Genomic DNA, 26,450 nt, shown 5'->3' with positions numbered 1-26,450 from the left:
CTGGGCCTGGCTAAGGCTGCCTTCATCAAGTCAGTGAGAATATACATTGTTTGGACAAAATTTTAGGGGAAAGCTTCTCAATTCTGCATTAAATGTAAAGAAATATTGACACCATCACATTAAATGCTCCAAGAGGAACTTGAACCCATTGCCCCTCATGTTTTCCATGTGACTCCTAAAGAGGGAGTCTCCATCTTTTCAGCCTCCATTTAAATATTTACACACTGCCCACATCCAGCAGGACACTTTAATATTGTTGGATTTCAGCAGATAAAGCTGATAAAACTGCTCCTGTATCAGTTCATAAAGATGTAGAAAGTTCACAAAGTATAGCTAAAAAAATCAAAGGCTAAGTCACTCTAAATCCAATATGCAGCTCCAGGTCCATCCCCCAAGGAAAAGCTGTATTGCACAGTTAAGTAAAAAACAGAACAAACAAACCAACGCCTTAAAATTAATCTGAGCTGCGCTCTGTGCAGATTTGGAGGGAGTTCAAAAGAGAAAGACAAAAATTAACAATAACTTGAGAAGCCCTTTGATGAAGATAAACAATCACTTTTCCCACTGACAGCCTCACACACCCAGAAAAAATACCACAGAGTAGATTTGTTTGTTTGTCTGAATTAGGAGCTCGCATTAGTTTTTTCCTAAATCATGCATTTAGAAACAAATCCATGGAAATAAATTGGGATACTAGATGGTTTTGCTTCTTCCCCCCTCTTTTTCTATCACTTAAAAAATATGGTTCAAAGCACTTCATGAAAAATATCCTCCACCACACTTCCTCAGAACCATAAAATTTCATATATCTGGGGTAAACAGAGACAGAGATTAGGTTATTTGCCCAACATTGTACATTAAACCAACAAACAAGTTGAGATTACCTTCCCAGAGCTTTTCTTCTAACCAGTTCACAGGACAATATTTTACACCAGCCTGGAGTCATCTGAGATGCTGCTGAAGGCAACATTTTTGGGTGCCCTTTGGGTATCCTGGCCCTGAATCCCCTCCTCTTGTACCAAAGCCAGGCACATTCATACAATCACCTCAAGTCCAATATTTCTCCAGCACTAATAAAACCCCCAGAGCAGGAGGAGCTGAAGCAGGAGACAAAGAGGACTGGAGAAGATGTCAAGGTGCAGGGGATTCAGCTGTGGCTCTGTGCCATGGCCAACCTTGGCTGATTCTGCAGAGCCAACCAAGTGCCCACACGGTGCTTATGTGGGGCAGCCTGGCCTCCAGCATCCCAGCTCATGGATTAAAGCTGTTCCAGGCGGGAAGGCCTGCTACTTTGGACGTGATTGTTCCTGGAAAAACATGTTTTGAGACTATGAGAAAGTCCAATGTTTAGGAAAAAAACCCAATAAAAGGAATAGAATTATTAGGGTTGGAAAAGACCTCCCACATCATCAAGTTCTACCTCCAGCCAAATACCACCATGCCCACTAAACCATATCATGAAGTGTCACAGCTGCTCATTTTTTGAACACTTCCAGGGATGGTGACTCCACCATTTCCCTGGGGAGCCTGTTTCAATGCTGAACCACTCTTTTGGTGCAGAAAATTTTCCTCATATCCAACCTGGTGCAGCTTGAAGCTACTTCCCCTTGTCCTGTCTCTTAGTTCATGTTCTTTCCTTCCTTACATTTGACTTCTGTATTCTTAAACAAAACAAAACAAAACATACAAAGCACTTTCTAAATAATAACGTTTGAAACAGGTTTCTGGATTAGAAAGTGAGAGAGAGAGAAAAAGACAGAAGGTACAAAGCCTATTGAAAGAAAGGTCAAAGAGATAGGAGGCACAATGAACAAGTGGCAGTTAAAACAGTTACCATCCATTCAGGTGAACAGGAGCAGTTTGGGTTTTTAAATCACCGGTGGAGAGGTGATTCAAAACCTTTTCCAAGCAGAAGGCCAGTCCCTTAGGCACCCCCAAAATGCACTTTCTGTCCCTCATCAGCCATGGGCTGGAGGCTGAGGGCAAGGTCACAGAGGACAAGCTAATGATGGGAGCTGGGCAGAGCCAAACGTGCCAGGCCTGAGGGAGCAGTCACGCAGAGCAAAGCACAAACAGAAAACAAATAGCAAAGCACAAAGAGCAAATATTTCACTGATGATTCCCACTCTGCTAACCTCACAGGTTACCCAGTGCGTACGGGGAGTTGCACAGCGTCTTTCCAATATTCCAGAACTGAGAGGAGACAGTCGCTGAGCAGAGCACTGCCCAGGTTTCCAGCCCTCCTCAATCCCAATTGCCTACACCTGGAACTCTGTCAGCAGCTGTGCTTCTGCCCCTGACAAGTTTCTTCCCAGCACCTCCTCCTTCCAAAGCCTGGGTGTTTTCCCTCACCCCCCTTTTCCCTGCTCCCACCCAGCAATGCAGCCCTGCTCTCCTCTGTGCCTGGGTGCTCTCTCCAGCTGCTGCAGTCCCTGCACTCCCACATCTGGACCCGAGGCTGGCATCTCCCTCATGCTGCTCCACACTCACACCCCCAAAGCAGCTCTGCCAGCACCTCCGCAACAACCCCCCGTGGCCTTTGACTTTCTGAAGTATGGGTGAAGAAAAAAAAAGAAAAAAAAAAAAAAAGAAAAGAAAAAAAATTTAAAAAGGCAATTCAGACCAGGTGCGGACAGGCAGGCGAGAACAGAGCAGCAGCGAGAGGCCAAGAGCAGCCCCGGAGCCGAGCAGAGGAAGCCCGGGGGCCGGGGAGGGAGCTGCGCCGCCGCCTCCACAGCCCTGCGTGGTTTCACAGTCAAGCCCCTGGCTCAGGCCCAGCAGCAGCTCCTGCACAGGGCAGCGAGCTGAGCTCCAGCCCTGGAGAGACACGGGGAGTCCCAGGACACACATCCACACACAGCTCCAAAACATGACACGAGGGAGGGATGGTGCACCCCAGAGCTGGCTGGGGTCCAACCCGCAGGGCTGGCCCAGTGCAGCCAGTACCAACGGGGATCAGCTGAATCACTGGAATACAGCCTGGACCCTTGAAACATGCCAGGACATTTCTTTTTAATAGGATTTTCCTCCTCCAATGCTTTTTAGTGTGCATCTGGATTGGGTTAGACCATGATTCCTGATAATAGTTTGAGAAATACAGACCGTAAAAGCTGAATTACTTGTAAATCCAGATCAAATCTGTCCACCATAAATTTTTTTTTCTCCCATGGCCCTTATTAAGTGATTCATTTTAGGGTTTTACTTTTAGGGGTTACCAAAATTCAGTAACACAGCTGTAAATGAAGCGCTTTATCTTCCTGGAAACCGAGTTCCTCAGTGAAGCCCATGAAAACCAATCCCAGCACAGGAGATTTATTGATGCAGCAGTGTTTACATACAAAGGTTTCTAAAGGCAGATCCTGCAGGGCCTTCTCCCAACCGCCCAGAGCTGCCACAGCTGCCTGCTGGGGCAAAGCAGGCAGCTTTTCTCAGACAGAACCATCTTCTACCAGCAGTGATCCCTGTGACTCTAGACTGTTGCATTTACCTCACTCCTATATCATCCAAGAGCCTCTTGCTGCAGGTTTGTGTTTCAGCCCCCGTGGGGACAGAATTCCACAGCTGCAGGTGCCACTGCCACATCAGGCTCCTATCAGCCTCTCTTCAGCAGGGAGGTGCTGGGTGTGATGAGTCTTGCCTCACTGCTGCTGTCTGAGAGCAAAATTCTGAACCCAAGAGAGCGCCCTGGGCTCGGGGCAGATCCAGGAGAGAGATGAGTACCCTGCATGGTGTTTCACTCCCAGTGTACACAGGCCTGCAGATGAAAAGGCAGCCCAGACTAAATGCCTACAGCTAGAATTATTACAGATAATCCTGTTCATAAAGAATGTATCTAACACAGGTTTGTTTGTATTTATATATTTCTATGGGTTTTACTCATAGATATAAACAACAAACAAACCTGTGACTCTCCCGGGCTGAAGAAGCAGAGGCTGAATTCTCCTTCACTTGCAGAGGGCAGAGGCTCAATTAATTTGTCATCAATATTCCATCACGTATTTGTGAAACACAGCATGGCCCAAAGCAAAGCTCGTGCCCTTGTAGTTCAGCATTAGAGTTTTTGTTGTTGCTTGTCAGAGGAAGCTGCTGATATGATCAGAATTCAGGTTACAAGACCAGATGTTGGGCAGCCCAAATAATTGCATTTAAAAAGGAAATTATTTTAGGCCATCAACTTCCACTTTTTTACACCAATGAATGTTAGCCCCATGGAAAGTCAAGGTAGAGGTGCTTTAGGATTCTTGTGAGCCCTTCGTAGTCCTTTTAGGATCCCTTTCAGGGAGGCACTAACACAAAGTTCCAATAATTCAAGTGTCCCTCTGATTTATTTGGAAGAAATAGAGTCAAAAGAAGGAAACTATTATAATGCCGCAAAGGGTTAAACATTGGTGTTCCTGCCCATGGCAGGGTGTTTGGAACTAGATGATCCTTAAGGTCCTTTTCAACCCAAACTTTTCTATGATTCTATGGTTTTCTAGCACATCAGGGAATAAAGACTCTAATAAAAAAGTCCAGGGCACTGTAACAGGAGCAAGATAAGTGGATCTCCAGCAGCTGTTGGATACGTGGGAAGAGGAAACGTGCAGAAAACAATAAATTATCTACCTTTTCAGTCTGAAGGTGAAGAAGGCTAACTTTGAATATATATTTCAATAAGGCAGCCTTTCACCCTCCAAATCCTTCCAGAGCCTCGTCAGAAACAGAAAGGAGGGGTGTGCCTTGCTCATCTCTGGAAGGGGACTCCTTGCTTCATCAAAACAGTCAGTCATTCTCAGAAAAAGCAACTGCTTTCACTTCTCAGTTTAGCAAGGACTCGGTGCAAAGGGCTTTCCTGAAGCAAGCCTGATGTTGCCTCCTAGAGACGGCAAACCATGCACAGGGCAGCCGCACATGTGGATATCCAACAAGCTGGGCTGGCAGATGCTGTGTAGCTCTTCCAGCTTTTGGGGAGGGGTTTAGATCAGGCACAAGTGTTTTTACCAGACCCAGCTTCATCAGGGACAGCAAAAGTTTAATCCAGTTAATGCAAAAGGTGTTCCCCGCTGTAAATTTTCTAGCGTCTAATTCAATCTGGTGTTAAGTGTACGAAGAGGCAGAATTATTATTCAAATGGTTCTAGGTCACTTAGCCTTTCCCTTGCCCTACCAACTCTGTCCCACAGCAGTAACTCACCCCGGACTGATTTACTATCGGGTGGCCTTTTCATTTCAGCTCCTGCAACCCCGTGCACATGATGGAGGACTACATTAAAGAGCTGAGCCTCCTCATCTCCCCGGGAATCCCAAAGAGACTTCAGCTGCAAGGCTAAAGGAAGAGACACGGAGTCAGGCACAAGATGCTGCTGATCACAATCAGATGTGTTGCTCTGTTCAGTGAGCACTTCGAAGAGTGGCAGACATTTCCCTAAGTACTTCAAATTAGCATTTTTAAGTTAGACTTCAGAGCTAGCTCACAGCTCATGGCTCCAGTAATCAAATCTACTGATTACATGAAGAACAATTCCCAACCAGGAGATTTATGAGGCATTCCCACTCCCTTTTATCCTAGATTCAAACTTCCAGAAGTCATTGAGCTAATGGGGGCTTTCCCTGCTGGTGGGAAATGGTGGGAACTGAATGCAGAGATGCACAGGCCCAGCAAGAGCCTCACCTGGGCTGTTGTCTCAGTCTGAGCTTGATTCCAACTCTCGCGATTTGCTGCAAGCAGAGCAGAAAAAAATCCCTCACAACAACACAAGCTAAGGGTGGTGGAGGTGCTGGAGGGTGAATTGCTACGAGAAGTTTTATTGGTCAATATTATTCATTTTTTTATGCTTGTGAATGCTTTGCTTGTTAAATAAATTGGTTTTTCCATTTTTCTCCAATGAAATCTTTTCCCGAACCAGTTAGGAGAGGGGCCACTTAAATCTGCTTTCTAGAAGAACCCCTTTAGAGGTTTCTTCCCAAATTTGCCCTAACCAAGACAAACACAAGGTTATTTACAGAGAACACTCAGCCCATGAACAATTCCTTCCCCTGCAGCCAACATGGACCAATTACAGGAGCCATCCCTGATGTATGGTCAAAGCCATGCCTGGACACTCGTCACAACTAATCCTACTGGAATCAAATCATGGTTTTTTTCCTTTTCTGGGATCAATTTCCACCTAAACTCACCGACAGCACCAGATCTAACCAGCGCCAAAAGAACCAGACTCGGGAAGGACACCAAACCCCCAGTAATGAAAGCCATCCACTTTTTTAGGTTAAGTTCATAGCAACACTTTTCAAAACCCAGGTAGCTGTCATTCAACATTTTCAACACATTTCTCCTACAATGCTTTCCAGCAGGTAAGTGACTGAATCCTAGGGAAGGCAGATCCACAAGGCAGAAAAGTGGTGGGAAGGCTGCAAGATTTACTTGAGCAGGACAACCAGGAGCAGACTGTTGAAATGTGAGCAAAGCCTCAAGGTGTTTTCATTGCAGCACCCGTTTCTGAGGGAGAAGGAATTCCTAGTGCAGCTCGGTGTCAAGGAGGGAAAGAGTTAAATGATCTGCAGATGCCGTGGGTTCTCGGGCAGGAAGGAGGCGACACCGGCCCCAACGGCTGAGGCTCTAAACCTGCAGTAGCTGCAGGGAGGGAGAGGTTTCACAGCAGCCCCTGACCCTGACCCACTTAGGGGAGAGATGTGTGTGTGTGTCATGTCCTGCCTCTGCCAGAGCGTGCACAGGTGAAAAAAAACCTCTCCTGTGCAACAGCAAGTATGTAGAGAGAGTAGAGAGAAGGGGTGATTAAAGATTTGGGTTAATATTAATGCTCTGCGTATTTTTCTTGCAGCATTGCTCAACAAAGCTCAGCAATAATAATATTAAGACCACTGGGGAATATTGCACTCTGAAAAGAGCACATGAAGCATTTCACAGGCCTCATAAAAAAGGAGCCGATGGATGAGCTCTCACAAAATGGAAATATCACAACAAACTTTGCCTGGGTCCCCGATGGACTCCTTCAGCAAAGGGGCTCAGAACAAACCCAAACTCCTTGGACCCTCACACATTCCACTTGAAGAAAAAAAAAAAAGGAATTGCTTCTTCCACTTCTGAAATGCCCTTCCTCTGATTTGGGAGCATTCACATTTCCATAGCATGTAGCAGCTATGCAGCTAAAATTTCACGGCAGAGCAAAGCACTGTTGAAGAGAAGGGGCTTTGCCATGGGTGTGCAGCTGGGGCACGGATTTATTTATCCCTGTTAACACCTCACTGCTGAGGCTGCTCCTCTGTCAGGTGACAAAACTGTGGCTGGTACATCTCCACTGCTGCATTTTGTTAGGAGCCACCTGAGGGACTACACCCAACTTTAGAAAACCTTATCTCAGATGGCATTACAGGATAGGGGCGGGGGGGGGAAAGTGCTGTATTTTGAAACACACCTTCTCACGCATAGGTAGGAAATGGCAAGAATGAAGAGCTTATATATAAATTTTGACAGAATTAAAGACTGTTAGAAAGCAATACATTCCCATGAGGGGTGGAAGAAATAGGAGGAAAGAATTTCCTTATCATAAATGACTTTATGCAACACTTTTATTTCACCAACTGTAAGAGAAAAGTAATACATTAACTATCAAAAATTCTGAAATGCTCTCAAAAGCTCAAGCACGGGAAGCTGGTACCTTCTTAATTGCTTCTCTGTGGAAACAGACTTGTAGGAAAAAAAATCCAAAAACCCAAGGAAAAGGACCCCAATCTTTCATCACAAAGAAAATTTCCTGTTTATTTACACCATGAGTTCAAACCATTCTATGGCAGTATTTCAACTGAGATAAATTACGATTTACCCGCTGCATGCAACTAATATTAAAATTTGTCAAGTTAATTCCAGTAATTACTTGGGAATACATTGAAAATCTGGAACGGTGAGCTACTGTGAGTAACTTAAATTAATTTTATCCACAGCACTAAATTTACCCTATTGATTTTTCTTCAAGATTTTTTGTTAAAAGATTTTCCAGAAAATTAGCAAAGAGCAATCCTATTCTGTTGCTTATGACTAGATTTAATTTAGTTTTGGTTTCCTGGAGGAATGGCTGTTTCAGAAGATTTCGATCCCTTGCATTTATTTTTTCCATCTTAACATAGGCAAGCAGCTCTCAGCCACTTACCAGATGTATTTTACAGAACAATTCTGTTCATACCTTCAAGTTTCAGAGCACCTATCTGAAGCAGCCACTTGAGACGGGATATTATGTTGTCTCTGATTTTTCTCACTCCAACTAATTTTGTAAGTGTAGAATCGTGCACTTGTACTGCCACTGCACTCATCTAATTGCTTGTCAGCCTCATGAAACATGTTCCTTTTAAGATCTTTAATGCTGCTTCTAAAATGGATGAAAATTTTGAAATTATGTTTACTTTAAACAGCCCCTCTCTCCCACAAAAGCCAGACTGGGAAGCCTCTGGGATGTGGAGAGAGATAAAAAGGCTGTGTGGAAACTCTACTTGTTTGCTTTCTGTGTGCAGCTGAGATGGATTTAGAATGCAAAGGAAATTTATATGAGCTCCATTTTTCATAGCACTGGGAGCTTAGGTCAGCTTTATTGAAAGCACAGTTTGGGAAAGTGCAGTCACAGAACTGCTGGATGGGGTGAAAAATGGCCAAGTGATCAAATGCCCACAGAAAATAAATTTTCTCCTAAAAGGATCCTCAGTGTTTAATTTACTTTTTGTACTCTCTAAGAAAAATCTTTCTTCTACTTCTATCCATCACAAGTTTTTCTTGCCACGGAGCCCTTTATTGTGTATTGCACTATCTAAAATACTGGGTGGCCAGACAATGCATGGGCTTGTACAGGACAAAACACTCTCCTCCCTTAATACAAATGCTTTTCTGGGATTAGCTGTGATTAATGCATGGTTCATTCACATTGGACTTGCTGTGTGTTCCTAACAGGACAGAGGGGAAGAGGGAAGGTACCAGGGACCTACTTTGAGGTGCTTTGCCTCATCTGTGCCGCCGGGAGTTTCTGGCATGTGCAAGCCTGGAATTAATCCCATTAAGCAAAGTGTTATCCCACAGAATTAGCCATTAGATGTGCATTAATTATTTCAATCTACCCCTTGAAATCCACTTGGAGAAGCTGCCCTGTTTTTACAGGCAAAAAAAGGGAAGCTATGGGAGCCGACAGCACTCACGAGGACTGTGCTGGGAGGGAGCAACGCAAGTGAAGGTAAACAAAAGTCCTGGTTTCCTTCCCAGCAAAGAGCAGATTCCAAAATGGGTGAATTCATTCCCCACATCATTGATTTCAAATTAGCAAAGGCCATTTAATTCAATGAGAGCAAGTTTAGCCCCAGAGCCGACACACGCACACCTTCAAAGACGCACAAGAAACACAGAGACTGCGTCAATTATTAAAAGATAAATGCAAAAGTTTTTTCTAACACAATATTCACGCTACAATAAATATTTACTCAGTCTAACACATTTAAGTTTGGAGAGTATGACCCTAGATAATTTTTTTTTTCTGGAAATAAACCTTTTCATTACTCTTTAAATAATTTGCTGTATTCTGCCCTGCTTTCGGAGTAACCTGACAGTTTGTTCCTCTGCAATTCATTTTCACATGCCTACATTTTAGAAGCCAAAAAAAAAAACCCAAAAAACCCCACAAACAAACAAACAAACAAACAAAACCAACAACAACAACAAAGAAAAACTTTGCCTCTAAACCCTTCAATTTACAAAGTATTATTTTTCTAGAAATATATCCCAAAGCTATATTTCCATTTTATCAACCAAAATCACCAGTGGTTTACTCCAAATCCATTGCAAGAGCTACGTTAGCTACATTTACTACAAGGCAAAAGAGCAGGAAGGACTAGATGGTTCAGCTCATTGCACAGCACCAAATATATATATTTAACTCACCAAACATTTCTGCATTTCCACTGAAGAACAGCACAGCACATGCACAAAATACAAAGGTCGAAGGAGAAGGTCTATGCACATGAAGCAAAAGAAGTCTGGCATTGTAACCTGCTCTACCTGATACAGTTTAGGATATAAAACTGGTTCACCAAAAAAAAATGGAAATATAAAATTATTGTGAATTTCTCCTGTCAGTCAATTTTCTGCTTGGGCAGGACAAAAAAAGTGATTTCCTAACAGATTCCATGCACCTGAAATTTACTGAACACGATGGCTTCCACTGTCACATACTGGGTTTTTATCTAAATTAAATTACATACACATGTAGATACAGCTATAGAACAAACATTATCTTCATTAATTCATTTCATTTCACAAAGATACATTTAATTTCATATGCTGGAAAAACAATGACATACAAACAGCGAAATCATAAGCAAATCTGCATAGACCTTGGACAATTTTATTTTATCAAACGAGTGCCACAAGCCCCTGAAGCCAAATTTCCCTGCTAGCAAGACCCATCCTCCTCTAGTGTCCCACTGTTAAATATCTCACTCTTGTAACTTTATGATCAGAAAAAAGTCCCTAAAAGAGAAAAAGTCTGATCAGCTGGGACAAAGAAAATCTGTTCAGTTATTTTTTCACCATGCTAACAATTGGTGATCCAAACACTATGGTTTTCAGACGTAGTTTACAACAATAAAAGCAATTTTTTCTTTCTCTTTTCCCTATCACATTTCTAATACTATCATAGTGGGGGCAGCATAAAAAGTGAAAAAACACTTATCAAATCCTATGCAAAATTATTATGTACTCTTTAGAAGCAGCAATTGAGTGACAGTTTTCTGCTGCTATTTATAATCTAGGTAAAGCAAAATAAAGTGTAACACTGAACATACTGCTTCACTTAAAATTCTCAGCTGACTATGACACAGAAATACCCTCTTGCTGGGCTGTTCAGAGATTAGTATTTCTGCACCTTTTAAGAGATTAAATTCTGCAGCTGGTTATGCTGCCTGCAGAATAACCTGATATCAGATATTGGGCATAGTTAGAATTCATGCACAATCAATTTGTAATTCAAGACACAACTGTATAATTAAGATTTTACAAAAATTGTATTTCAAAATTAGTTGTACCTTCAGATTTTTTGGAAGTGTCAGTAAGTCATGTTTTAAAAACAAAATAAATTCTGCCACTTGAATTTCTTTTAGCAGATTACTGCAATTGGAGTGAAGAGGGTACATTTGTCTGTTTGCCTACAGACTTGCTTCTAATCAGAAACATCTTCTGCCAACTCAGAAAGTGCAGGCTCTACTGGCAGATGGACTGCTGAAATTTTACCATCCAGGAAGTTACCCAGCAGTGCTGAAATCAGCAATAAAAACTCTAAATAATGTTATTAACACATGTGGATCAACCTGTGAACTCTTGACTCCCAGAAACCCTGAATGACCGCTGATTTCCACAGAAATGTTTTGTGCTCATTCTGATGTGGTGGAGTCTGACGGCACCAGCATTTTCATGGAAATAATGCACAGTCATTTTGCTCAGTGACTACTCACTTTACAGCTGCAGAAGCAAAATTGATATTCTTATCTTCAGTCAAGATTTGTATTTTATTTTTGCTACTGAGCAGAAGTGTAAAAGTGAAAGAAGTCAGTTCCACATGCTGCTCGCAATATTACAGAGAATTTGGCATTACTCTCCCAGTTGTTTTTGTCCAAGTTCCTCAAACCACAAATGCACCACTAGGTCAAAAGAGAACCAGAGCAGTTTCTGCAATACCATGCCTGACTTTATTTCAAAATATCCTTTTTAACCTTATTAGGTCACGTAGGAATCAAAATCTATAGCACAAGCATGGAGATGATTACAAGGTGTTGAATTTGAATGACTCTAAGAGCTGCTGCAGAAACTTCCTGAGTACTTATCAGAAGGCCAAGAAAGTGCATTTTAAGCAGACAATCTTAATGGTGGGAAATGACAGAAAACAAAGTGATGTCATCAAATTATTTCCTATAGTTACCAGAGTGTTCAGTGCTGTCCCATTTGTAAAATTGCTCTGTGCTGTAAAAAGTTAGACAAAAGAGGACAATGAGCAGGAAAAAGTACTTGCAGTGTAATGGTGTTCTCAGTGCTCGTCAGGGAAGTTCAGAGAAGTTCAGGGAGGAACAGAAAACCCGGAGCCATGACATCAGCCAAGGACACACTTTTATGTTTGCTGCCCCTCTGGGTATTGCACAGCAGACACTCTCCAAGCTGGTTTTAATAATAGCTTTATAGCCACAGTTAAGGAGAGAACGACTGCTTTATTATCCTTTGCAGACAGATAAATCACATTTCTTACACCTACCCAACTGGCTCACCTCTGTGTTACAGCTTTCCATCCTGACCACTAATTGTCCTTTTATCAGGTTTTGTTAATGATGCACTCCTCTTTGTACAGACTGTCTCAGAGATGCCATATGACTTACCTTCGCCTTTCTTTTACATTCTAGATGTGCCGTACTTTGGTCAGAGAAGATCAGGTCAGTGTTTCAGCGTGGACCGTACAAATCGGAGCTTGATGTCACGCTCTTAGAAAAACAAATGCGTTTTCTTGCTCCAACACCTTGCTGCTGCATCCCAGTGTAGCCCCAGGAAAGCCCCCATCATTTACTGGCCAGGCCATTTCGGGAACTGCTCAGGAGCTGTTTGCCCAGCAGATTACCTGTGATTTTTCTGGTTTATTCATGGGCTCAGTGGAGGAGGAGGAGGAAACCTTCTGGTTGTGTGCTCCCCTCCAGCACTGCACAAGCTGGCTCTGGGGCCCAATGCCACAACACAGGCTGGCTTCTTCTGTCAGAAATCTCCATCCTTTTTGTCTCTTTGGTAAGGTTAGCATCACTAATCATGTTTATTTTTTTCCTATTCCTTTCCTTCCTTGTTCAAAACAACTGATTTCTGGGAGAGCTTTGAGTATTTTGAAGATCTGTCTACGAAGCTGATTATGAAATGGCTTGAACATTTTACACAGCCTTGTTCCCCTGCTGAGGGGGGAACTCGTGCTCGCCTGCCTGGCAGCAACCACAAGATCCATGCCCACGGAGTCCCTTTCACTTATACACTGTGGCAACAAAACCAAGCTCCTGGTCCCTCACTCCTGCACGCCCCGGCCCCTCAGAGCCTCAAAGCGCGCCGTGACGCTTCCCTTCAGCAGATACGGATCTACCCCCCACACACCGCCCCGGCAAAAACACATCTGAGACTCTCCTGAGCTCAGCCAGCGCCAGGTGTGTCTGGGAAAGCACTTGTTCAGAGCAGCAGAAAACTCCTCTAACTGAGATATAAAATTGTTACCTCAAAATAAAGTGAGTGTAGGAGCAGGCTTTATAATTTCAGGGCTCTTCAGGCTCTCTTTCTTTAACAGCAGGAATAAAAAAACACCCGAACAAACAAACAAACAAAAAAGAGCTTGACTTAAACAGGGCAACACCTTAAGTCTGGGTCACAGGTTATCGTCTTCCCAAACTTGGGACCTTAAGGGGACAGAGGAAGCAAAGCCTGGTCCCACCAGTGTCCCACCTGTGCCCCTGTCAGAGCTGCAGAAAGACTCACAGACTTTCAGCCAACCAAAGAGGCGTCGCACCAACCCCACTACGCAGCATGAGCAGGGACTGCTCTTCCTTTGAAGTGTCCAGATCCAAAGGAAGCCCTTTTGACACCCTCCAGGCAAAACGTGTATGACACAATCTTACACACCAACACCTTTTCTTCTTAAGTTAAAGGGTGGTGGAAAAGGTTGTTTGTTTGCTTTCAGAACACGACTGTCTTTGCAGGAGTTACTGCATTCATCCATGAAATGGGACATGCCTGCAGAGCTCAGCAGAGGGGACCCAAGGCCTCGGCACAGAATGTCCTGCACCTCTGCTGCCTGAGCTGGAATATTTGGCTCTCAGCACCTCCTGGGAGCTTGGAGAAAAAAGAAAAACACTAAATGATCTTGTGTTGTAGTGCCAAACTAAGGCTGCGACAGGGCAGCGTGAGTCCAAATGCTGCCAGACAGGCTAAGGCAGAAAGGGAAGGCGACAAGTCGCTTTTCCTTCTTCTTCCATCTTTTTTTAAAAGGCAAAATACCTTTCTTTTTTTCGTTGTTTTTAGAAGACAGCTTTGACTCTGGATTCAAAATTGCCAGACACAAAACCAAATTCACATCCATATAGAATAACCACTGATAAACAAACTCTCTCTTCTCTTTTATGAGTGGGACCATGAATCGCAGCATGAATTTTCTGAATACTTCTCGCCAACTCCCACTTCTTCATAATGAGCAACTGGAAAGTTTCAATCTGAATAATTGACTATATAGATTTAGGGAAAAACAAGTCAATTGACTACGACAAGGGGAAAAAAAAGCCCTGTTTGTGCTCTCTGGAATATACTGTATTGGCTCCTGTTGAGCAAGCAACAAAACACAGTTTGTCATTCAGAAGTTTAAACTCAAGACTTATGAGGTTAGGCTATATCTTTCTCATAAGAAATACAAATTCTAGGTAATCGCAAAATACAGTACTGCTCACAGAGCTGTGGTATTTTAGAACTTCTGATGTTAGCTGCTGCCAGAGATACAAAAGCGTCAAAATATCTGCATTTGAAGGTTTTCTTATTCAAGAACATTTTGTCCCTTCATTCCAAACACGTGGTGGAGTTGGAATAATCAGAATAAAAATCTATACTGAACTTTCGATAAACATCTTCAATTTGACAACGCAGGTATTGCCTTTGCCCCACTATTTTGCATTTATGTAGCCTCAGAGCATTCTCCTCCTGAAGAGACTATTGATAAGCCAGTGACAGATACACTGGAAGAAATACAGAGATATAATAGGATTCCCTTACTGTCACCTTCCAGAGCTGCAGGACTTGGCCAAATCAGTGATGCTCTCCAGTTTAAGTGAGCACCTCAAATTTTTGGGTTCACCCATTGCCATTTTCACTCCCTTAGGTGCAACGTGCTCGCTGTCTTTCCCTTCCACGTAAACGTAGGTGCAATACCATAGACCAAGGGTGTATGTACACGTATTTATATATATCTACATTCATGGATACACCACATAACCCTCACACATATTTTTATATGTGTGCCTATACTTACATACACTCACCCAAGCCATTTCTTCTCTCTATGGAAAAGAAGAGTAAGCAGATTGGAATGGATTCATAAAAACAGACAATAACATATTTTCCACTTCAGCGGAGAGGAACTACAGATTCATTTATAATTTTACTCCTCTATTTAAAGGAAGAGATCTAAGCAATGCAGATAAAACAGTGGAAAATTAAAGCATTTCATCTGTTCAGCATTTTCTGTCCTGTTCTTGCTGGCGGTAAACAGCCCTAGCAGCGGGCAAGCCCTGCTTGCAGCTCAGGAATCATCCCTGAACACAGTGGTGTGGCCAGGGAACAGCTGATGGCCCAGGCACACAGCAAGGACACATCTCACAAAGAGAGACAGGGCTGCTCTCCCTGGCCAGAATCTGTGTTTCTGGGTGAGGGTGTGATGTGTTCCTGCATCCAGCCTGGGCTTTGCCAGCACTCATGAAATGCCAACTCAACTAGATCAGGGACAGCGCTGAAGCTTAAAACAACGTGCACTTGTTAGTGCTCACATTCACGTGCTAGATCTGCCTAATTCACTCTTACCTATTTCAGCAATCTGTTAGGTGGGACATGCGTTACCACAGGCAATCAAAAATGCTGCAGACTACATTCATTCACACCTCACATTCCGAGATCATGACAGAAGAGCAGCATCCTCTGTTTTCTTTCTAACCAGGTTCTTTGCCATACACTCTTCCCCATTCTTCTGTCATTGAGAAGTTAAAAAGTGGTATACTTATTTTTCGAAGAAAAATCCGTAAAGACCTGGTCAACCACATGAACCCCAGCAGCCAGGGTTTGAAGAAAAATTAGCACTTTTCTGAGACAGGTGAGAAATTAATGACAGAGATGTGTTCTTTGAAGGATAAAAAAAATCAGGATAATAAATGAATGCAGCACATGTTACCTTAGGTTATTGGGGAGTTTGTGTGGTGCTTTACTGTGTGTCCGTAAGTGCATGGAGAAAAGAGCCATGAAATCAGATGTTTGCTTCTTTCTCTGTTTGTTTATTTATAATGCTCCTATCTACTGGGTATTGTCAAAGCCCAGTCACAGAAGCGAAATAGTTAATCAGTAAGCTGAAAACAAAGCCTGTGGGAGAACATGTGGCACCTCTCCTTCAAAATACTGCACTAGGAGAGCCTAAAAGATAGCAGAGCCTCAAATATCAAAAGTTACAGGGCACCAGAAAGCAAGATGATAAAGTACACAAACTACATGAAGTAGAGCCTGTTAATGTTTGTAATAAAAAGGCCTAAATTGTTAACAGAAGTAGATAGAAAGGACTTTAAAACAACAGCATTTTTAAAAAATAACACGTTATTTCTCTCTTTCTTTTGACCATAAAGTCTTCAATTGGGAGCACATATTATGTCACATTTGGTATTTAGACCACGCTACAAGAACATTTTTCTTTGCAAAAGTAAGAACACATTAAATTTCATGCTTGACATGTTCATTTGTGCTAAAGGAGAAGTAACTGCCCAGGGCCCAGATTACATCCTCCTCAAAGCAGCAAACCAAAGCTTTAACTTAAACTGCTAATTGCCTGTTTGAACATCCTTTTCGACCTTGAGATGAACCTGATAACTCACCCAAAAAAGCTGAAAAGCTCAATTATTTTTGTCCCAGTGCACCTTGCAGAAATTGGTATGTGTGCTCTAAGACAGTCCAGTGATGGAAATTCATTATCTCCCGGTGCCCCAGACTGTTAGCTGAGTTTGCATGCTAAAAAGTTCAAGTTACGTTTATCAACTTGCTATAAATAAAAATGATGATTTCACTGCAAACACTCCTGTTGGTTTTATTTTAAAGAAACAACATCTTGTGGCACTAAAGAGTGGCAAAAACCGCAGTTTTAATACTTCATGCTGCTGACTTGCATCCACTGTATTATTAAAAAAGAAGGAACGTTCTGTCTTTTTCCCATAATGGAGCACAACAGCTCAGAGCACCTCCTTGGAGGTGACTACAATTTGCAAGCATTTTCCTTCTGAAAAATTAAAACTTAGATTTTTTGGAGGGCTGTTTTTCTGAAATATCAAAGGAAAGATAAAACCATGTACACATTCATGCCGTATTTAATTTTTAATTCTCAGGAAGTCTCATTTTTAAATATCAAACAATATGTCTTTTCTAAAGCAAAAAAAATCTTCTGGTTGTTATAAGAAAACTCTTTAAAGAAAACCAAACTACACAGATAAAAGGTTTCCACTTGACTCCAGAAAAGAGTCTCTCTGTTTTGGGATCAAAGTTCTGGTATGGTTTAGTAACATCTCTTTGCCACGTTGGTATTGAAAGGTCATAATTTATCCGTTTAATTAACTACAATTATACAAGAAACTTTGTAGCATCCTGAATTTTAATTTAGTGTACGCTGTTTCTGATGGAGAAAACTCAACTATGGAATGGCAAAAAACCCCATTTATTTAAAACATTCCCTTACTTAGTACCCCAGGATCTTCTCTGGGATGTTTCCCACCTCCACCTGTATTGCACAGACCCACATCCCAAGCCTGGAATCCCAAGGGCGAGTGGCACAGGCCCCCCAGAGTGCAGATTTGACCCAGCACAAAGCCAGCAGTGAGTTTGGTGTGACCCAGCTCTGCCTGGCAAGCCCCAGCCAGGCTGCTGGCTCCTGTTTACGATAAGGGTGACCCCACGGGAGGCAGCCTCGCCCACGCAAACACCCCGGTTCACACAAGGCTTTCGGACTCTCCGTGGGCTTTTCTGCTGCTTGGTTCCAGCCCCCGCAGTGCCAGGATGATTTTCCCCTGCTCAGGTGTGCCCCAGAGTCACAGCAGGGGTTTGCTCTGCCTCTTGGTGGAGTTTACAGAAACTTGACCCACCCAAGTCCACCTCCTTGCCACTACACCCCTTCCCACTGCAGAAACCTTTCCAGTTCATCTCCACATCTGCAAATTTCAGACCAATATCCACGAGGTGCAGTGAGGTCAAGAACTTGAGGCAGACCACTGAGAAGCATTCAGCAGCTCCCAAAGCTACAAACACAGCAAGGGCTCCAGTGCCAGACACAGAAGGACACAGAAAAACGAGTAGACACAGGCAAGCACATGACTACTGAAAAGGTAAAAGCGAATTTAGATAGCACGTGGTGGAAACAGCAGAGGTACTGAGCTGCCAACCCTACACACTTTAAAATAAAAATAAAAAAGTCAGGGTTATATAAATAGATTGCATTCAAAAGCAAATTAAAACAAAAGCACAGGATACTTGAGAAAAATATGACACATTGGCAATTCTGTAACAGACAGAACTGAGCAAATGGTTCATGGGACTGTTTAGTTATGCAGCAAGGCAGGGATTAATGCCCATTTTGGACACTTCCACAAAAGCCAAGCCACCATCTTTCATCTACCACCTTCCTTCCAAGAGCCACATTTCCCTGCAAACTTGTTATGCTTTCAGCACTGACTGAAAATACAAAAAAAAAAAACAAAACAAAAACAAAAAACAAACTAACAAAAAACAACAACAACAAAAAGTTGGATTAGACTAAGATTCTCATTCTGCTCCCTCCAAGGAACAGGATCCAATGCTGATATATTCATAACAATTAAGTATTTCATATTTGATACTATTAATGAGTTTCTTTTGATAGGCATTTGAACACATTGAAGGTAAATGCATGTGTGATACACCCAATGAAAATCACTTGGGGAAACACTGAGCAGGGCAGGGAAATCCAGGTTAAACTGACAACAGGTTTGAAGTGGGGGAAACACTAGAACACAATTCTCTGTTTTTGTTTTAAAGAGGAAACAGTGATCTCCTCTTGTTTACTGAGGCAGAAGGCAGCACAGCAGCAAACATGAGATCTCTGACATATCTGAATTACAGTGACCTGATGCCTTGTTATTGAGTAAAATATAGCTAAGGATAAAAAGCACTGCAATACTTGTCTTCTATTTTAAAAAGTTTAAGAATTATGTCATTCACACAGCAGTCAGTGAATTCCAACATCACTAAAGCTGGTGCACACTTTGGCTGAACTTCAGATACCAACTTACATGTAATTTTTTCTTGTACTTCTGACAGGAGGGAAGGGAACCCATGAGCTAAGCAGTTTACCACTGTTGGGTTAACTCTAAAGACATCATCTGCAGGGAAATAAAGCAGTCATATTCTGGAATTTTTAAAACAAAGATAAGTGGGACACACTGCATGAGTTATTGTATGTCTATCATATGTCCATGAAATTCTGTCTGGTAGTGCAGACTGCATCTGTGTTGAGGACCTGTTCCTAGCCTGTGTCATCTGTAGGTTTTATTCACATTTTTCTGCCATTGTTATTAAACATGATATTAAATAGTAATATCCATTTCAGTTCTTACAGATGCTCACTAATGATTTCCTCAGACCCAAATTTTCACCTGCACATCCTCCTGACACTTTTTTGTGAGCTTCACTGTGCACTTTACAGGACCTTTACTCCATCAGGTACAATAGCTCCCTCCTCTCTGTTCTGTCTAGCACCAGGAAAGGTGATTCAGATAAATCCATCATCCATTCCTTTGTGGAGATAATTAATAATAATCTACCGAGTAATCAGTTTAGTTATCCTCATAATCTTTGGTAAAGCTACTTTGCGTTTTATCTTTCTTTCCACATTCCTCTCTCGTGTATTTCCCGAAGAATTTATCCTGAAACATGTCAGCCCAGTGAAGTGCAACATGGACAGATTTGTAACTGATCCCTGCTCTCCCTGTTTCTGGGGAATTAGCAGCACATTTGCTGCTTTTGTGTCATGCACAGAACTGACCCTGTAATGGTTCAATCCCAGTTTTACCAGCCAGTGAGGAACAGGAAGGATGATTTATGTGCAAACAATGACTAACTGAAATACCTGAGGACACAAAGTGTTCAAAGGTAGGAAAACAAACCCTGGTGTGGACAGTTCTGATGGACAACATGTATGTCTACCCAAACCTTGTACTCACCTGCAAGGAAGGTGCTGCCATCACAGCTTCATGCTGTGTGAGATTCAACCACCATAACCCTCATGAGATGAATCCAGAGCTCTCTCTGGGATTCTGTGCTCGTCCTCATCTGTGTAAGCAAAACTTTAGGAAGGTCATTTCTACCTTTGCCTTAGGGGTCACCATCAAAGCAGTGTTTGAATCGCATCTCGCCTCTGAAGCACAGCTTGGCTTCCCAGGATCATTTCTAACATGAAAAGGGTGATATAAAGGTAAGTTGCTGGGCCATCATCCCTACAATTCTCCCCTTAACCCTAGGCTTTGCTGCTTACCCTCTGATGCTTCCCCTTTTGTTCTCACCTCGGCTGTCTCTGCAAGAAGCCGAACCCTGACAGAACATTTGCCTCGTTCTCTCCTCCCCTCCTTTTAATCTTACCCTTTCTCCCCACTCCACACACATCCCACAGGAAAGCTCTCCAACTTTAAATCACCCAGGAAAAAAATTCCAGCCAAACTCAAACCATCTGCCACCACATAATCCCAGGTAACAACAGAGGGGGGCCTGGTTCTGTGCAACCATTGAGGTCTCACTTATCCATCCCAAATGGAAGGTCTAGCTCCATGTTCCTCAGTGCCTGCTCTGCCTTACAAACAAAGGACCTGAACAAACCTGGCACCCGACTGAAAAATCTTAGGAAGTTCTTAAAAATTATCCCAGTCTACTTCTGTATTTCCGTAAGCAGAGACAAAGTCTGATGATAAAAGCCATTTTTTTTCAGAGCTCCGAGGGAAAGATGCAGGTCAGATGACTGATGTTGCTTTTCTGTATGAAAGGGACTCCTTATTTTAATGGCCATAATAATAAAAAACTTGCCCCAGAGCCCATCTTTGAGACAGGAGCTATATATTCTCTTGGAAAGCCTCAACATTATTAGAATACACTTATTTTTAGCATGCAGCATATTGAGGTATTTTATATATCAATGCTGTATTAAAATAACATAATATGGAGGTAACATGATTATATAAATTTATCTTAAATGCTTCTTTATCTATATTGGGTTGATTAAACCAGGAGGATATAAGAAAACAGGCTGTAATAGGTTATATTGCTTTAAAGTTTGGTTATTGAAATTCCTTAGCATATTTGGGTCATTTAAAACTATCCAGTAGCAATGAATAGTTGGTAATATTGCCAGAATTTAGGTAGTTTAAGCTATAAAAAATACACATGCATTTTCATATAGTAGGAAAATTAAATCAAAGTTGTAATGCACTTGTAAATGTTGTCATATAAAGAAATCTAACATTGAGTATTTACTCGAAATAACTCTAATGCAACTCAAAATAACACTAATGCACACATTTGCTTTCCTGTGGCTGGGATAAAAACAAATCTAAATCTAATTATTCTGTTCTCCCTTGGCTATACAGGGAGTAGCTGTCTCCCAGGAGTCCAGGTGGGCTTTTTACAAACAACAGCACAGCACGTAATGAAAAATTTAAAGATACTATTAATTTCCACTTAGCTGTAGTAAGTGGTACACAAAGCCTGCCAGTGTCAGACTTGAAACAAGATTCCCACTTCTGAGAGACAAGGCACTGAACAACATTGCCCTAATACTACAGGGCTAGGATGAAGAAAAATAAGTTTATAATCCAGAGACATAACAAAAATTAAAATTAAAAAAAGATATTTGGAGTTATGCTGTTACAATGTGAAATAGGTTACACTAGCTGAGTCCACATCATCTCTTCTTATATATTTGCCTTTTTCAACCAAAAACCTGGATATGAATTCGTAACAAATTTTGTTGAATATATTCCAGTTAAAATATCATGGAATTTTAACAAGAACACAACAACAACAAAAGCCAGCAACACTAAAAAGTTTCATGTGAGAGAAGGACACAAGAGGAAAATGGAAGACCAAAGTTTCCAGAGAAGCCCAAAACGAGGGCACGTAAGAAGCAGAAGGAAATGAGAACTGCCGTATAATTTCATTTAAACAAACTCTTAATTTGACAAAGCACATTATCCCTGCGAACTGCAGGCCCACTAATTCGTGTCCCCATTTGTTTTCTCTTTCAGCTGAGTCTGCAGCTCCCAGAATGAAGCTGTCACTTGAGCCAGCAGGTGCCTCCGATCCCGCCCCCGACCTACAGCAGTTATGACACGAGATGAAGAAAAACAGCCACCCCTGGCAGCTGGGCTGGCACGTAATGAACAGTTTAACCCTGGATAAACCTAATGACAAGTGTGGGTGGCTTTGATTGAAATGACAAGGCAGTTTGTCACCCGTCGGTTGCTCTGTCACGGAGATCAGCAGCGCCAGCGTTTTCTGCTGAGTGGCGGGGAAAGCAGCCTGACACTTGCGCGTTTCAGAAGGAGAGCACAAAAACATCGAAAACAAAAGCGGCCACAGGCTCGGTGTTGAAGCAGCTCTCTGACCCTCAACAGGGCAGCAGTGGAAGAGAGGCAGTCTCTCAGATGCTCTTGTGAGAAAGCAGCGCTGTCTCTGGAGACTGACGGAAAGTTTTAAACAAAAAGCACAAACCAAACGCAGGAAGCTGTCTCACTTTAAATCACCCGGAGGCTTTTTGACAGAGGTACTCAGCTGTCCAGTTGACCTCCACATGAAACTCCCAACAGCAACCTGCTTTGCTGTAAGGGTTGTGTTTCTCACTGATGAATGTTCAGTGCTCATAAAATGATAACAGCAAGAGGTGATTGCCACTGTAAATCATTAAAGAGTCTTGAGGCCCAGCCATCAATCACTGCAGTTTTAGATGATACTGTTTATGGTGTTACACGTGCACCTGCCTAAATACAGCAGCTGTCCTCAAAAGACTGCCTGTACCTCAGATCTGCAGAGACCTGTGTTTCTGGTCAGCCCTGGCTTCAATTAGTGCATTAATTAATAAATTACGAGGCGCAGCACAGCCAGAACCCAAGTAAACAAATAACACAGGGGTACAGGCACGGAAACAGGCAATGGCCCTTTGACATTCCTGTGGCAGATCAGCGACAGTCCTGGATCCAAAAGGACCACAAACGGGAAAGGCATGTGACAGCACCATGTGACAGCCAGCAGTGTGAGAGGCACTGTGGTTTTCCTGTAGAAGAGGAAAATTAATATCACAACCTCAGACCCCGTGACATTATTGAACTTATTCTCTGTATTAATCTGAAGACTGTAGCCTTACCATACTTTCATTCTCTACACCCACACACGGCTTTCCTGAAAGCCCCTCCGATTCTGATCCTCAGCTTAAGGGAAATCCGACGGGGAAGAATTCAAAACATTTTCAGCCTCTGTATCTGGAGAAAATTTATGGTGGCTCCTCTGCCACCCACTCTCCCCATTACTTTTCAACACCTTGGAAAACCCCTGCTGTTTTAAATTTATAAACCTTTCCAGTTAGAGATGCCAGTGTTTCAGGCAGTCAAATGTTCACCGTCCTGCTGCTCTGCTAAGATCAGGAGCAGCCCACCTGAGGGTTGGCTACCCAGCAGTAATCCGAGGACAGACATCTGGGTTGATGCAGACACACTCTCCAGTCTCACAGCAATCCTCCGGGAACTCCAGACCTTATTCCTGCTTTTCATATGTGTTTTGCTCGGAAACAACAACAACAACAAAGTACTTCTCCATTTCCATGTTGCTAGAAATAAAAAAACAAATCAAAAAGGTCGATGAATGCACTTTCTCCGCTGAAGCCTCTAATTTGATGCAGCAGTTGCAGTATTGCCTTTTCAAGAGAAAAGCAGACTCAAAGCCAGATTTCCCTCCTGGCCATAACACCCTTCTGTCAGCTTGCTATGGAACAACACATCCATGGCAGTTTTTTTGGAGGTTATTTTCATCCTGATCCCCTTCAAATGTCAGCTATTCATGCCCAGCTCCTTCAAGGTAAAGCCGACTTTGCTGTTTTCATCCAACAGATGGTTGCTTAAGCAAAATCCTGCTGCCTTGTGGTTTCCAGCACATCTTTAGCATTCCCAGTTAACAAGGATAGGATCATAGAGAGTACCACTTTAACAACCAGACTCAAACCTTGTATCTGATATCAGTGCCCTTTCTAACTTAACCTAAATCCTCACTGATGTATCTCATTTACTCCTCATCTTCTTTGCACGTGCCCTTTTGGACTCTACTATTCAGTAAAATTTCAGCATCCCCAGCATCCTGTTATGGGTCAGCAAATGGATTTAACCATATGCTGTGTCATAGTGCTGTGCATGGCCTTTTCCATACTGGACATGACACTTAGACACATCTAGGTGCTGTCAATCAGGTTGGCTTTGGTTGATGATTTTTAAATTTCTTTCAGTGTGGTGGTTGTAAAGGTATGCAGAGTATCTTACAACTCACCTACTCCATGCTTCAGCACTGCATTTATCTTCCATTCCTTTTCATTCTTGCTGCAACAGCTGCAAGAGTGTGGAGATACTTTTCTTACCTTAATACGAGTTTCTACTTATATAGCAGTTTTTGTGCAAAACCAGCAACATGAAACAACTTCCCCTTGCTTTAGCTGAAAGCTCATGAACAAAGCTCCTGAGGTATACTTTTACATAAACAATTCCCTGCCCGCTCTAGTCTGGTTTTCCATTTTATTAGCTCATCATGAATTCGAGCACGGAAAGATACCATATATAATGGATAAAGCAATTGGGAGTTCTGTTGCTGACTTTGACAGAGACTTTCTGAAAAACAATTAACCATTCTGCACTTTGATTTACCCCATTAGAACAGAAATTACAAGAACATACTACTCCAGGAGAGAAAGGTGAGGACCCATTATGGGTTATGAAGTATTTCCAGTTCCCAAGGAATTGTTAGATTAATGAAAGCAATGAGATGAGCAGCAAGTGCTGATTCATTAAAAGATTAAAAATAGTCTTCACTGAGGGAGAATAAGGTGCTCATCAGATAATTGCTCAGACATGCTGGGAACATCATTTACTCTGCAGTGTAGACGGTGTCAAGCCACATTCCCAAATCACGTTATAGCCCAGCCGAAACCAAAGGCTATCGCATAATTCAGGGACAAGGTAAAGACACAAATCACAGCCCTGTCTGCACTGCAAGACCAAAACCTGTCAGACTCACTGTGATGTCAACTATCAAGAAGCTAATTTTAGCATAGCTTGACTAATTTGCACCATGGCTTCTCTCTGTCTGCTTTCACAAGAATCCATTTGTGGCGATGCTTTTAAGAGATGTTCCTTTCACACCGCAGCACCGATACCTGTTGAGGTGCTGATACGGGTCAAAAGTCTGGGGTAGCCAACCCAGACTAATTCCAGCACTCACACAGCTCCTTTTTGATGCACCATGCTGGCTATGGAGGTGACATCTCACACACACTGAACAGGGGACTGAGGCCCCACAACCCATCCACCAGCCGTGGTTCTCTTGAAGAAGAAGGAACGTGACCACGGCAATGACCTACACCTTGGGATAAGCAATATGAACAGGCCTCTCCAGAAAAAGACACATCAAAGGTGTATTTCCTCACAGCAGAGCATCACCCCTACTCTTCCCTTATGAGAGGGCACAGGCACTTAAGCCTTTGTCTGCTCCTTGCACTCCTGCATGTCTCACTCTCACCCACACAGCCACCCAGATGTGTGGTGCTGGTTTAATGGTTTGCTCTCCTGACTTCTTTCTCCCCTCAGAGAACAAGCCATCAACACCTTTCCGCAGCTGACAGAGCTGCCATGGCTGTGATCAGCTCTCCAGATCTCTCCTGTCAGGAACTCAGACATTTTATTGAAGAAGAATCTAAATAAAACATTATGTTCTTTCTTAAATTCGAGTTCAACAGGCAAGCTGTCAGTATTTAATGGTAACTGCACAGGCAGTTACTGCCATGCCAGGAGCTTCAGACCAGTTATTCACAAAACTGGGGCTTGATGTAAATTTTAGAACCTGCATGTCTCAGAACTGCATTATGCTCATACCTGTAAGTTGGCTAAGAAGGACATCGGCAACAAAAATTCAGGAATTAACCATATCCATTTCTACCATTGTTTGATGAACCTGAGCAAGAAGGCTGCTGAAAAGCCCTTTCTTTAAATTTAGCTGCAACTACCTTTGCTCTTCCCACACTACTGACAGTTCAGAGACCCTTTATATGAAAGGATTACACAGGGAGAAAAAAAAAAAAAAGCAACTTGTGTCTCACAATTCCATTAAAAGGATCTGTACTATTCCTTTCTCCACTCACAGTTTTAAATTCTCTTGAAGCAGCAGCAGTTTTAACCAGATCTTTCTTGCAGCAGCGAGGTTATACATCTCTCAAATAATATCAAAGGTGTTACTCCTGTCATTCAACAAATTCAGTATTTTAAAGGGAGGAAATTTGCCAGCCCTTAAGTTGCAATAATGTAATTCTAAAAGGTGACAGGCACACACACAAAGCCTTTTTTTCAACATAGAGGAAACGT

At 42.5% G+C, this 26,450-nt stretch overlaps 1 protein-coding gene across 1 annotated transcript in view; it reads right to left on the bottom strand.

Annotated features, from left to right (window-relative positions):
- Nucleotides 1–26,450, bottom strand: part of CD247 (CD247 molecule) — a 49,597-nt gene that overhangs the window by 9,909 nt on the left and 13,238 nt on the right.

Source organism: Chamaea fasciata, unplaced genomic scaffold (genome assembly GCF_029207755.1).
Source record: "Chamaea fasciata isolate MVZ Bird 193981 ecotype frontalis unplaced genomic scaffold, bChaFas1.0.hap1 SCAF_2, whole genome shotgun sequence".
In the NCBI taxonomy this organism is placed as follows: Eukaryota; Metazoa; Chordata; class Aves; order Passeriformes; family Sylviidae; genus Chamaea; species Chamaea fasciata.
Note: the sequence above shows the minus strand (reverse complement) of the source record. Positions and strands in the feature narration are given on the sequence as shown.